We start from the raw sequence: 14,774 nt of genomic DNA, 5'->3' as shown, positions 1-14,774 counted from the left end.
AATTTTCTCACAAAAACTTAGCACTTTGTTATTCATTAAATTAGTATATTTTTTCAGGTATGCTCCTTTAAGAAATCCATTCTTTTACGTTAATATGAGGTTTAAAGCAGCCACATCATTTTTTTGCAGGCTGATGCAGAGCCTCAAAAGGTAATCTGCTTTAAAGAATAGCAGAAAGGTGCTTTCCTAGCACCACATCTGTAGCATTTATTCTAAATCCCAGTAGCCTTAATAAAAACCCAGAAGCAGCCTGGCATTTTGCACCCTGGCCCACCCAATGTTGAAGAAGAGGAAACTGATAAGATGCTTGTACATTTGACCTCTGCATTTTATCTGGGCAGCTACAAAGCCATCAAGCAGTATTTGTATTAGAAGAAATACAAAGCACAATATTTGTATTAGAATTTTCTATTCAAAATCTATTTACTTACTGAACATCTATACCAAATTCTCTGACCAGTTCACAGATGCAAAATATTAAACCATTAAACTTAGAGAATGCTACTGCTAAGGCTGAAATCTGATGTACCCTTATGGCACAGTAAGCTCCAATGAACCCAGTCAGACATATTTATTCAAAGGATTATGCTTTAAGTGAACTTGTCTGACCCAACAGGACTCTTTATATCTTCTTAAATTCAGAATTGGACTGCTATATTATTGGTGAATCTACTGGAGTAGTGAAGAAGTAAAGTGGAGCAGACTCTGAAACAATAATGTTGATGCAACATACAGAGGAAATAAACTCATATACAATGTGACTCGTTTTAAAGTCTTCAAATGAAATCAACATTAGAGGCAGACAGAGGCACAAACTGTACACTATATAATTGTGACATATACTATAAAATAAACAGGACTACAATTCTGAAATTATACAGATTAGAGGAATAAAAGCATCCATACCAATCGTTCTTCCTTAGATTAAAAGCAGCTGATTACAACATATGTCTACATGATCCCTCTAAGGCAAACCCCACACATATTTCTTAAGTTCTGGTGCTCTCAGCATGTGCATTTCTAAAAGGAGCTAGTAATTAATGCAGATTTAGCCAAAGCAAATACTCTGAGGTTGGGGGTGTAACTTCTCAACACTTCCTTAAAATAATTCTGGCATTCCAGATATGATACAAATATACAAAACAAATCATAGATTTTTCAGTTGTTTTTTACTGGCAAAATCACTTCCAGGTAATATCATGGGAGATAATGTATGCATTGATGTTTTGCTAGTCAAAAGTAGATCTAAATCTGAACTTGACAACAGATGTCACATCCTTATATACTGCCTGTGTTTACTGGAGTGGAATAGCCACAACCAATTGCTTACTGCTATGTAGATGATATTGATAACACTTTCCTCTCTTTACGTTATTTGGATATTTATTCATTTCCTTCATTCTGGGGAAATCTCTTTTACAATGTGCCAAGATGCTGAAATTTTTTGGCTCTATTTTGTGATTTCACCCTTTGTGACAGGTATCCAGCCAATACCAACTGTCCAATATTTTAAGCTTAATGTTCCATTCATATTCTTTAATTATGCATTCTAGTATGTTCAGTGCTGGAGACTGTTTTACTTTACATACTGCCTTAGTTTTTCATTTGGAGAGCTTATCTTTATTAGAGAGCAGTAGTTATTCCATTTTGACCTCTAACCCAAATCTTATTATATACTTTTTTTTGTCCTGTAAGCCCCAACTGAGATGTTCACAGACTTCATAATTTTTTGCTGTGGTTGTTTGGATATTTTTCTTACTATAGTTATCACTTTTAGAATATGTGCATTACTAAGGAAAGCATTTACACAGGTGTTAAATCTCATTTGGCTTCCTAGTTGTATCACAATGATCTAATCGTTGATCTTTTTTGTTGAGGATGGTGGCTTGATGAAGTATTTAGGTAAGAATCTATATACGTCTCCTTTGCATATACTTCATGGTTTAGAAGTCCATCATTACCTTGCTTAAACAGCACATGCAAGAACAGGAAACTACAATTGTTTCTCAATTTCCACCATCAATTTTATGTTCTCATAAATTTTATACAGAACATATTTATTGTACTCTGGGCTGAATTATGCCTACTTGCAGTAGAAAGGGGTTTAGAAGTAATAAGTAACCATATGGATGATTTCAAGTCTTTCTATTTAGCATTATTTTAAAATTCTATTTTCATATTATTAGCATAATAAATTCACAAAGATCTGTTTTTAGCATTATTGTACTTCACTGACATTACTCTAAAATGTTTAGAAATAAACTCAGCAATAATGTTCCATGGATTGTGGTATTATCAAATTCAGAAACCATAGCTGGGTGATTTTTTAAAAGAAGCATTATTTATTTTATTTATATCCCACGGTGAGTTTGATCTATCCAAAGCGCACTCATCCATTTATTGATAGAGTAATAAAGCAAGCTAGTACTCAAACACAATCTAATTCAACAACTACCTTAATAGGAAAAGGATTTATAACACTAGCAAAATAACCTCACAGCATTATATACCTTTGATCTTAAATGAACTCACTGTAAAATAACCTCATCCTGAAAAGTTATCTGTCTTTGAAGAAAGGCTAATTTGAAGACAGTAATTCGATGGCTGCGTCCCAAGTGCTGTTAAAAACATATGACTAGTTCAAAACACTGCAACTGTTCACTTAAATATAAAGGTCTCACAATACTTCTGAAAAAAATGCTTGAGCTGGAACTATCGTATGTCTAGAGGAAAAGAGGTGGAGCACTAATTGAGAAGGAGTGGGATAGCTTAGCGCTTTGCCTTTTGGCACAATGAAAAATACACACTGAGAAGGGATAGGAAGGAATGTACGTCTCTCCCTAGCAACTAGTTATGTTTCCCTTAGGGGACCTCACAGTTTTAAAAGCACTAGAACAGCAAGAGAAGAGTTGCTTGTGTTCCGGGAAAAAAAAAAGTTTCTGAAATTCTACATGCGACTGCTGTAGCAAACCAAATGGAGCATGAATCTGTTGTTTTCTTCATTTGATTACACTTTAATGATATTATTTCTACCATGAACCAAAATAAATTGAGAGATAGTGATTAAATCATTTGGCAAAAGCAGACAAAAACGAGAACCCAGCCTTCTGAGTCAGTGTCTCAGCCACAGGACTTCATTTTCTCCTGAGTTCAACCCAACCAGCAAAAAAGAAGGTTACTATGTGCATATGTAGCACTTCAGCTACAATGTACAATCAGGAGTAACTGGATTGCGAGGGGAAACCTTCTTGCAATTGAAAGACAAAAGGAAAAAAATATCACATGAAACAGCTGCAAATGTTATAATCATAAAAGAAATCTTCCCTGACTAGCCATATGAACTTCTTTCTTATTTTCATTTCTAGGATAAGATGTTCATTCTTTGATGTAATGACTCATAAAAGTTTGAGTTAATTGAATAGTGGCTGGAAGAGCCTTTTAAAGAATGAGAAGCTTACTTGAGAGTTTATATTGAAGTTGTCCTGCTTTTCTGCCAAAATTTTATTTTTCAAAATAAAGAATAGGGAAAATTTGCTTGCTTTGGCAAATTCAACTCTTTTCATTCTACCTCCACCCCATTTCTAGGAATGAAGCCTTTTCTATTATGAGCTGCATGATATTTTTGGAAAGGTAAAATATATTTTTTTCATTACAAATTCCACTACATATTTTGGTAAATTGTTAACTCTTGCCACAAATAGCCAAACTGTTACACCAAACAGGCTTCTTTGCTAAAAACTCTAGTTCATCACTGCATGAGTTTTACTATGCCATGAATATGAAGAATATACCATTTTTATCCATAGGTGCATAAAAATGCCAAATCCAGTCTAAACTTCTGGCTGACTGTGCGACCAACAACAACTGTAACAAGCCTTTCTTTTGAAAAAATATATGAAATGTATTACTCTTTGGAAAAATACCTAAAAAGGAATTATGGTATAGTCAGTAGAAAATAATATATGTAGCTCAGGGTTGGTGTTTTCTTGCAAACATTTTGTTACCTGGCTAGGTAACATTTGCAAGAAAACAACCAAGCTCAGAGAACTCCAAGGACTCCACAGTTCAACCCTGAGCTACATATAATCTTTTCTATTGAATATACCATAATTCCTTTTTAAGTATTTTTCCAAATAGTAATACATTTCATATATTTTTTCAAAAGAAAGGCTTGTTACAGTTGTTATTATTCTTGGTCGCACAGTCAGCCAGATGTTTAGACTGGATTTGGCATTTTTATCCACCTATCGAGTCCTTCCCAAGGACCTGGGATAGGCAGATGTGGTTGTTGGATGGTGCAAAAGGTATTGTCACAGGATGTAAGCTGTTCCAAGTAAAGCTGCCTTTTGCAATTGATGGTGATTTTGTCAATGCCAATGGTCTTCCACTGGTGCTGCAGATGTTTTGGGATTGCACCTAAAGTGCATATAACTATTGGTACTATCTTTGTTTTCGTTTGCCATAGTCATTCTACTTCCATTTTCAGGTCTTTATCTTTTGTGATTTTCTCCAGTTCTTTCTTTTCTCTTCTGCTGTCTCCAGGTATTGCAATGTCCACCATCCAGACATTTTGTTTTTTCTTATCAACAATTGTTAAGTCTGGGGTGTTGTGTGGCAGGTGCTTGTCTCTTTCAATTCTAAAGTCCCAGAGGACTTCAGCTTCCTTATTTTCTATTACTTTGTCTGTTTTGTGGTCCCACCAGTTCTTGCTTGCAGGCAAATGGTATTTCTTGCAGATATTCCAGTGCACTATTGTTGCTACTTTGTCATGCCATTGTTTGTAGTTTGTGTGATCTTCTTGCAGCAGCTAACTGTTCACTGTTCGCTGTTTCTTCAGCTTCTTTGCAGAGGCAGCATTCGCTGTCTGTTGCTGTCTTCTCAATTCTGGCTTTGTATGCATTTGTTCTTAAGGCTTGGTCTTGTGCAGCCAGAATTAGCTTCTCTGTCTCCTTCTTCAACTTTCCTGCTCTTAGCCATTGCCAGATCTTGCCTGCTAGTGTGGCTGTGTGTGTGTGTGTGTGTGTGTGTGTGTGTGTGTGTACTGGCCATGTAATACTTTGCTTTGCCGTGTCTCTTTTCTATTCTTCATTTGGACTTTCTTGTAGTCCAGTTTGGTCTCTTCAGTATTCAGTAAGCCTTCATTGTGTACTAGCTTTGGTGCATCTTCTTCACTGTCCTTCAGATATTCTTCCAATGGCCTTTTTTCTTCTTCAATTGTCTGGTGTACTTGCAACATTCCGCATTCACCTATACTCCTTGATAAGTAGAGTCTGTCAACATCACTGTGTGGATGAAGGGCATGATTCATTGTCATTATTTTTCTGATCTTCCTATCCAGAGCTTCTAGTTCTGCTTGAGTCCAGTCCACTATTCCAGCTGTGTATCTAATGAATGGAATTGCCCAAGTGTTAATTGCCTTGATGGTATTTCCTCCACTGAGTTTGGACTTTAAGATCTTCTTGACTCTCATGCTGTATTCACTACTAACCATCTTCTTCTTCAATATGCTTGATGTTGTCAGCTTGAAGGATGCCCAGGTATTTGTAGTGATTTTCTTCATCCAGACACTTGATGTTATTTCCATGGGACATCTTGATTTCTTCAGTTTTCAATATTTTTCCTCTGTTGATGGTAAGGGTGGCACATTTGTCCAGTCCAAATTCCATTGCAATATCTTGGCTGCATATTCGGACGGTATTGGGCAGCAATTCTATTTCAGATGGTGTTTTTCCATACAGTTTCAGATCATCCATGTAAAGGAGGTGGAATAATCTGGCAGATGTTCTTGACATTTGATAGTCATGTCCTGACTTGTTCAATATTGTTGACAGAGTACTCAATGCAATGACAAACAGTTGTGGTGATAGTGAGTCTCCTTGAAAGATTCCTCTCTTGATGTTAACCTCTCCCAGTCTATCACCATTCAGCAGCAAATGTGTTCCATTGTGCTATTGATCTTTGCACAAAGCTCCTGTGTTTCTACTGACTTCTGTCATTTTTAGGCACTTGATTATTGGATCATGTGGCAGGGAGTCAAATGCCTTCTTGTAATCAATCCAAGCTACATTCAAGTCGGTCTTCCTTCTCTTGAAGTTTTCCAAAATCATCTTGTCAATTAGGAGCTGATCTTTTGTTCCTCTGCTGTTTGGGTGGTTTCCTTTCTGCTCAGATGGAAAGAGCTTGTTTTCAACCAGATGCTGTTGGACTGCATCAGTTACCATACCAGTTAGCAATTTGAAAGCTGTTGGTAAGCAGGTAATTGGCTTGTAGTTGCCTGGTGCTGCCCCTTTTATTGAACATTTTATTATCAAGTAGGTTTTGCCAGATGTTAACCAATCTTCAATTTCACATCTGTGCAGTATGTTGTTAAACTGCTTGGCAATGAGTGGATGCAAACCAGTCAGATGTTTCAACCAAAAACCATGCAGTTCATCTTCACCTGGTGCTGACCAATTCTTGATCTTCCTTGCCCTTTTCTCCACCATTTCTGCTATTTTTACAAGTTCTTTCATTTCAGCTTCTTTTTTATTCTTACCTACCTCCTTTATCCAAGCTGCATTCTTGTTGTATTTCTTTGGGTTGTCCCATAGCTGTGGCCAGAACTGCACTGTTTCTTCTTTGTCAGGTGTTGACTGGTTCATTGCAGTCTCTCCATTGATGGATTGGTAGAAACATTCGACTGAAATTGAAGATTCTGCCTATAGTGTGCAATTCGAGCTTCATATCTGCTGATCCTTTTGGCTATGGCTGTTATTTGCTGTTTTATTATTTCCAGGGCTTCTTTATCTTCCTTGTTTCTGGGTGATATTTCTTGATCAGGTATTCTTTGGTGTTCTTGTTCTTCAGCTTCTTTTCTTTCATCTGTTTTGGCTTACTTGCATCTGATCTTAGCATGCTGATATTTTTTTTTTCCAACCTGATCATGCATTTTGATGGTGCACTGTTTGGCTTTTTTTCTTGTTTGTTGATTTTGCATCCAAGGTATTCAGTTATAACTGCAGCCATGCTGTACATCAGTTGGTTTGTTTCTTGTAGTGAGCTGGTGCTTATATTTGATATCACAGTATTTGCATCTTTCAATACTTGTGCTAGCTGTTTCTTTGTAAGAAGCTTCAATGCAGGCAACCTTATTCTGTTCTTTTTGTGCTGTTCTAGATGCTCAGTTATTTGTTGTTTCAATTTCTTGATTGCATCCCTATTCTAAATTAAACAAATTGCTGCTCTGGAAAATACTTCCAAGCAGGGTGCTGCTAAACTCATTCAGCTTCCATTATATCTTTCTAGTTTATTTTTTTCTCAAATATTCTCAACTCTTGGCCACTGAACATGTTCAGTTCACACTGGGTTGCTTGAATAAGGAAAAGGAAAAAGTTAAAATTTCTTCCTTTTTACATTTGCATGTAAAATCTAGACAATATTGTGTTTTCTTCTTACTGTGCAGAAATTAATTGTTAACAAAAGTATTAAGCTTATTACAGTGCTCTCCTGGCAGCATTTGGTTGTAGAAACGTATTTCAACTTCTTTCATTCTCTTAATGTTCCTATCCCTCCAACCTTTTACAGGACATTTAAATATAGTAGCTAATCATAGTGGAAAGCCACTGTATGAATCTGTAGGGGGAAAAAAAACCTATTTTAAAATTATCTGACTTTGCCACACCTATTTTTATATACAGTTGTATTTCCATAATTTCTTGGTTCGTCCCCTTTAAGGTTTTATACATACAGTAAACATAAATCTCTAACTCTGCAAAAAGTTTCTATGACGTAGAAAAATGTTAAGCCCATTCCAAAATGCAGTAAAATAGATCAATAGTCACAGAGGAGGAAGGAACACTGTACTCTGAGTGGCATAATATGCAAAGCATGCTGCACTAAGAACATCAGGAAAAATGAACTACATAGGAAACAAAACACTAAAAGCGGCATAAAGACATTTAGCTTCAGAAAGAGACTTACTACATAGCTGACTAGTAGAAATACTCCATAGCTTCTCTTTAAAAGAAGCAAGAAAATATTGCAAAGCAACCAGCCTGAATTTAACTACATTTCCTATGAATTACCAAAGCCAAATTTTTAATTAAAAGTAGGAATGTGAAAGCGATTTCTTGCCAGGTAGTTTGGCATACCCACTAGAAGTTTTTTAAATAACAGAAAATTATAAAACTTAGTTGTTATACAAGTGTTGTATCATATCTTGCAACAGAAGGCAGAAAATCTGAAAAAAAATCAGTACAGACTATTAAGCTATAGGCTGCAACTGCAGATTGTGATGTCCTTTTTTCAAAAAACCTACAGTACACTAGTATCTGTAGTAGCTGATCACTTCTTGTACAGCTGCCTATGCAAAGATTTTTGCAAATAGCAATCAGAGTGCCTGGCATGAAGTCTATCAATATGATTGTGCTCTTGCGGTCTTCAGTGATTTCTGTCATATGTAGGTAAGAAGTCACAAACACAACTGCATACATTCAAAATTATTAATTCTGCCTTTCCATTAGAAGGCATTATGTCTATTTGTGCATTTCTTTTCCTATTGTGTCTTTTCATTGTACCCGCAATCAAACTGTCATATTTAATGTTCTAACTGCCAGAATTAGAATTCCCTATTTAGAATCTCAGAATCAACACTAGTAGGGAACTAGCTGATCATCCGGTAGCAGAAGACTCTGTCTCCAATCAAGACAGTACCCATTCAACCTTCTTTTGAATACATTTTGATTATGATTCAATAGATTTAACCTTAATTTGCTTCCAGATTATCCTTTTTGTATTACAATGGCTTGAACAGTTATTTCTTTCTTGTCAGTAAGAGTAATAATAGAAGAGATGGAAGGGACCTAGGGGTATGTTTAAGTCAACCCCCAGTCCAGTGCTGGATTCTGCTGCCACAGCACCTCCGACAGATGACCATTCAAGCTTTCTCTAAACACCTTTAGCAAAGATTTCATCACTCCACTGCTGAACTCTTACTATTAGGAAAATTTCCTGATGCCCAACCTAAATCTACTGCCTTGCAGTTTAAACCCATTGTTTCTTGCCCTGTCTTCTGAAGCAATTGAACAATTCTGCTCCTTCTTCTACGTAACAGCCTTTCAGGTTCATGAAGGCAGCTGTGATCTTCCCTCATTGATTTCACTTTTCCAGGCTAAACATAACCAACATCTCCCACTGTTTCTCATCTCTTTTTAAAACTTCTTACTGGCCTTGTATCATCTTGGTAGCTCTCCTCTGGACACACTCCATTTTGTCAATGTCTTCCCTAAAATATGGTACCCCAAACTGGATGCTGTCTGACAAATACAAAATAGAAAGAACAATGATTTATCTGGATCTTGACACCGAATTTCTTTTGATGCACATTTGTTTTTGCAGTCCCATCACACTGTTGACTTATGTTCAATTTGTAATCTACCAAAGCATCCAGATTTTTTTTAATGTACAGTACAGATAGTGTCCAGTTTTAGAACGAGTTCCATTCCCAAAGTCTGTCCTTAAGTTGAATTTGTATGTAAGCCTGAACAGTATTATTGTATAATACTGTATAAGTAATATTGTGTAATTAACCTGAACCATTGTGAATTTAACTTGAATCATTGTGCATTTAACTTGAATTTTACTACAACATGCTCCATTCTTAACTATGGGTTATCTGTAAACCAGGTGTTCTTAACCTGGGGACTACCTGTACTGCTGTCAATATTCATGTCTTTAATTTTTCCTACCCAATATATGATTAATTTAATTTAATTTTACAGTTTAAAGCCTACCCAACTCCACAAGATTCTGGGCAGCTTACAACTTTAAAAGCAAGAATAATAAAAAAGTGAAAGCCACAGATGTCCAGACAAACAATCTATAACCAATGATAAATACTATACCCACCCTGCCCCAAAGCCTGGGAGAATAGCCGTATTTCCGGCAACCTTCTGAACATCATCAGTATGGGAGCCATACAAATCTCTGGGGAAAATGCTGTTTCAGAGGGCAGGCCCAGCAAAAGACACTCATCTTAGGTACTACTAGAAGATGTTGCTTAATTGAAGGGACCACGAATGTGCCCACTTTGCCTGATCTTACATGATGGGCAGAGACTACTGGAGACAGATGGTCCCTCAAACAACAAGGATCTATAGAGCTTTATAGGTGATAATTGATTGTACCCAGAAGCCAACTGGTAACCAGTACAGCTCCCAGACCAATGGTGTCACACAGGCATACTGCAGCATGCCCATTATTGCTAAACCACTGCATTCTGGACCAGCTATGTAGCCTTCAACAGCACCCTACATATATAAACCACACTGCAGTAGTGGCTTCTCAGGTGACTAGGACATGAGTGACCATCTGAAGGGCCTCCTAATCCAGGAACAAGGTACAACTGGTATATTAGATGAATCTGTGTGTAGGTCTTCATGGCCACAGCTGCTATCTGTTCTTTGAGCAGGATCTGTGAGTCTAGGAAGACCCCCAGATTGTGTGCCAGTCTTAAGTAGGGAAATGCTACCCCATCCAAGACTGATGTGGAAAGTCCCCTAGCTCTGTTCATTCAAATACCCACTCAGTTTTGTCAGGATTGAGCCTAAATCTTTTTCTTCCTGTCCAGACCCACATAGCCTTCAGACACTGAGACATGGCATTGACACATCACTTGACCTGCAGCCAAATGTACAGTTGTGGGTCATCAACTTACTGATGATACTGAATCCCAAACCAATGGATGATGTCAGCCTTTCAAAATAGGCCAGTTCAAGCAGCAGATGCCACAAGAACTACTAGAACTCTACTTCACTGTTGTATGCTATAATAACAGGATCTTGAAAGCCTGCTAGAGTTTTCCTCTGGTTCCTTTGATACTATACAGAAACAAGGAGGGGTTATTCTGATACTGTCCTCCAGAATGTTTGCTATTTCCTTTATCTCTGTGTCATCTGCAAATCTGATATTTTCTAACCCTCTGTAGAAATCATTTATAGATATACTGAACAACACAGGGCCTAGAATAGAGTCTTGTAGTATGCCACTCAATACTTCCCTCATCTTGACATGAAGTAATTGATATACATTAATGGTAACATCTCATGATAGTCCAGCTCACATTTCCTCATCTTCTGTACTAGAATTTCATGAGACACTTGTCAGTTGCTTTGTTGAACTTGAGGTACACTATGCCTGCTGCATTCCTGTGGCCAATTAAATTGTTGACTCTATCAAAAAAGGAGATCAGTTTGGTTTGGCATGATTTATTCTTGATAAAGTCATGCTGGCTCTTGCCAAGTAATGCATTCTTTTCTAAATGCTCACAACCCAACCACTTAATAATCTGTTCCAGAGTTTAATCCAGTATCAATATTAAGCGGTCTGTTTGTATCTGGGTCTTGTAGCTGGTTTATAACTTTTTTTCTTTCTTTTTAAAAATAGGAGCCCCTTCTCCAGGGGCCTTGAGAACTCAACTCAACCTCAGTGATTTCTCAAACATAACAGAAATGGGTTCCATGATGGCAAGTGCAAGTTCCTTCAAAGGCCTGAATGTAACTAGCCTGGTCCTGGAGACTTAAATTTGTTTATGGTGGTCCAATGCTCCCTAGTAATCTCTTTACTTATATTGGATTGCTATTCCCTCCTTTGTCAATTGATCTGCTTAGGTCTATTTGAACAAAGTGGGCAGAAGACTAAAGGAAGAATAGTAGCTGAGGAGCTCTACTCAATCCCTTTCTCCCATTATCCTATCATCTTCTAGCAATGGACCCACTCTTCCTTTTTCTTTCTTCCTTTGGCTACTGACATAGCAAAAAAAAAAAAAAGTGTTGCTTTTACCTTCCATTTCAAGCCTAAATTCTTTTTGTGCTTTTGTCTTGCTAACTTTTTTTCTACAGACATTAACTTTTTCCTAGTTTGCTTCTTTGGTGATTGCACCCATTTTCTTTTATCTATGCATGTTCCCTTTAACAGTTGACTCAATTCAAAATTTCCTGGGCATGTACAAAAGTTTCTAAAAACATATCAATGTTTTTCTCATTGATATGGTATCCTGCAGTCCTTTTGATCCAAGGATTTCTGTCCATGAGAGTCTACCTATCCTGAAATCTAATGTGCATGTATGACTATAGTTTCTCTTTTTATAGTATCTTGAATCCCTAGATGAGGTTCACAGTCCTTTTTCTTCTTCAACCAGTTCTTTCTGATTAATTAGGATCTGATCTGGAACATCCAATTTCCTTGCCTCTTTGCAACCTTCTGGAAAATGAAACAATCAGCTAGAGCTCTGAGAAATTTTAGGGTCCTTGCGGACTTGGGTAAGTTGATTTTCCAACAGATGTCTGCTTAGTTATGTCTCTATTATTGCTATGTCTCTTCTCTTTGTAATCTAGTTCAGGAGAGCTTTATCCAGAACTTCTACCTGGCTGGAATATTTATAACATATACACCTCACCACAATAATAACTAAATCATTTTCCTTCTTGCATTAAGATGTCTAGTTTTTACTCTACATTTACGAATTCTGTGGATTTTATAGATATTGGAATCTTTCAGTCTTGTAACGTGACCCATTCCTGCCAGTATTTACAAGGTTATTATTGGCTGCTTCCACTTCCTGCATACCTCTCCCAATCCCAGTCCCAATACTTGATATCTCATTTTTTTTCAGGCTGTTTTCTCCCTCACCCATAAGATTCAGTTTAAAACCTCTGTGTCGGGCTTGCAAGACATGTTACAAATGCATTCTTTTGAGTTCTTCAGAGGTACAGCCTACCTCTTGCCAGGAGTCCTTCACCTTGGAAATGTATCCCATTATCAAAGAATCCTAATCATTCCCATTGGCATGGTCTGTGTAACCAGCTGTTTAATTCCAATATTTTATTTTCCTGGACCACATTTCAACTGGAAGGATTGGAGAAAACACTACTTGTGCCCCCAATATCTTCCAATACCAGGGCTTCATAGTATATTGCAGTATCTTCAAAGCTATGCCTGGCCATGTCATTTATTCCCACATGAATCAGAATCTTGTGAGTCTTTCCATCACACTCTGCCATGTGTCTCCCAGGAAGGGATCAAACTTTTCTTAATAATCTGTCTAGCCAATAATTGGTGCTTCAGTCCCTCTTAGTATGGAGTCTCACAACCACCCATTGTTTCTTTCTCTTCAGGGCAGAGATAGGAATAATTCTTTTTGCAGAACTGTAGAGTCACTGAGGCTTGTGCCAGCTGCTCTTCATCTAGCAATCAGGACTGGAATCTACAGTATTCTTAACCTCTTGGGAGCTTTATGTCTCATTCCTGCAGCTCTCCATTCCTTCCACTTGGCATCCTTGTATCTTAGGTGTACTAATTTCATCACTCACACAAGGAATATTTTTCTTTAAGTACTCCCTTGTTCTCCCCCAGCCAATGGTTTCCAGTTGGAAGACTATGCTGCTTTAAGGATGGCTGAGGTGCACTGCACAAAACAGTAGAATTGATCAGGGGCATTTCACAAGATGCATCACTTCCAAAGCAGCCTTGGATATCTGTGGTCCTACACAGTATTCAAGAGCTGAATAAATTATTTCTGGCTCAGCTGAAGTGTATTTGATACTCCCTACTCTAACAATTGCAACTTTGGGCAGCATACAATTAAAAAGAACAACAAAATTAACATCAGAATTCAAATTCCTATTACACCACTCTAGGTGGGAACTCCGATCAACTTGGCCCCACTGCCTCAGGTTTTTGACCTTAGTAGGCAATTCAAGTATAAAGGTGGCTTGATAACTTTTCACTTTTTTTTACAGGAAACATTTTGTTGCTTTGCATACAAGACAAATGCATACAACATGAAGAAAATGGGAGGCTCAATTTTTAAATTTCCTTTTTGTGTGGATTTGAAGGAAGCAGCTATTTTTACTCCAGAAGTTGCAGCAAACTGAGGTAGCTATTAAATGAAGTTCTTTGCTCCTCACTCTCAGCATTTTGAAATCAGCAGAAGTGAGGACTGTTCATAAATGGCTTTGAGAGACTAGGAGCAGAAACGTGCCAATGTGGAGCTATAAAATTCTTTTATGATGGGAAGATACTCCTGCCTCTATCATTGGCTTTCCAGCTAAACCTTCTGCTGGAAAGCAAATGCACATTTGTGACTGTATTGGAACAGCCTGGCAACCGTAATGTTATCCTCTGTCTGGCTTAGCTCATCCCAATGTTTTCCATGCTGCAAAATCCCTGTCAGCCACAAAACTCAGGAGTGCAGAAAGAGGCGTTTCATTATTAAGTAAACAGGTTTTTCCTATTCCCATAGCAAGGGATGGGTTCTGCCAAGGCTTCCTTCTGCATAAAGTTCGTAGTCTTTTCGGGATAGTTGTTTCATAAATTCATTAGCTGGATCCAGCAGGATTAAAATAAAGTGTTGGGGAAGTTTAGCGGTTAAACTTCTAATAATGGAAGGACTACCCTCTTGCTCTTAGCAGCGCATTCAAACCCTACGAGCCGCAGCCGCCGCCCACTCCTTTTGCTTGCTCCGTTCTTCCGATGACCCTGAGAAGCCCAAGTCTTCTTGCAACGACTTCCAAGGCGGGAGAGCGCAACTGAGTGATTGCCAGGTCCTGCCGCAATAATCTCTTACCCACTATCATTGTGTATTTAACTCGAATTTTGTTACAATAGGCTGCATTCTTAATTATGGATCGTCTGTAACCCGAGCGTTCCTAACTACCGTACGTTGCTACGGGTCTTCAGGTAGGCGCTACTCTCTCAATCCCCACCGCCGCCCCACGGCCAGAGCGCAAGGAGTGAAT

This window comes from Python bivittatus, unplaced genomic scaffold, assembly GCF_059951505.1.
Source record: "Python bivittatus isolate LINGU-HERP-01145 unplaced genomic scaffold, Pbiv_v1 ctg000980_np1212, whole genome shotgun sequence".
In the NCBI taxonomy this organism is placed as follows: Eukaryota; Metazoa; Chordata; class Lepidosauria; order Squamata; family Pythonidae; genus Python; species Python bivittatus.
The sequence above is the reverse complement of the archived record's forward strand: the minus strand, read 5'-3'. Positions refer to the sequence as shown.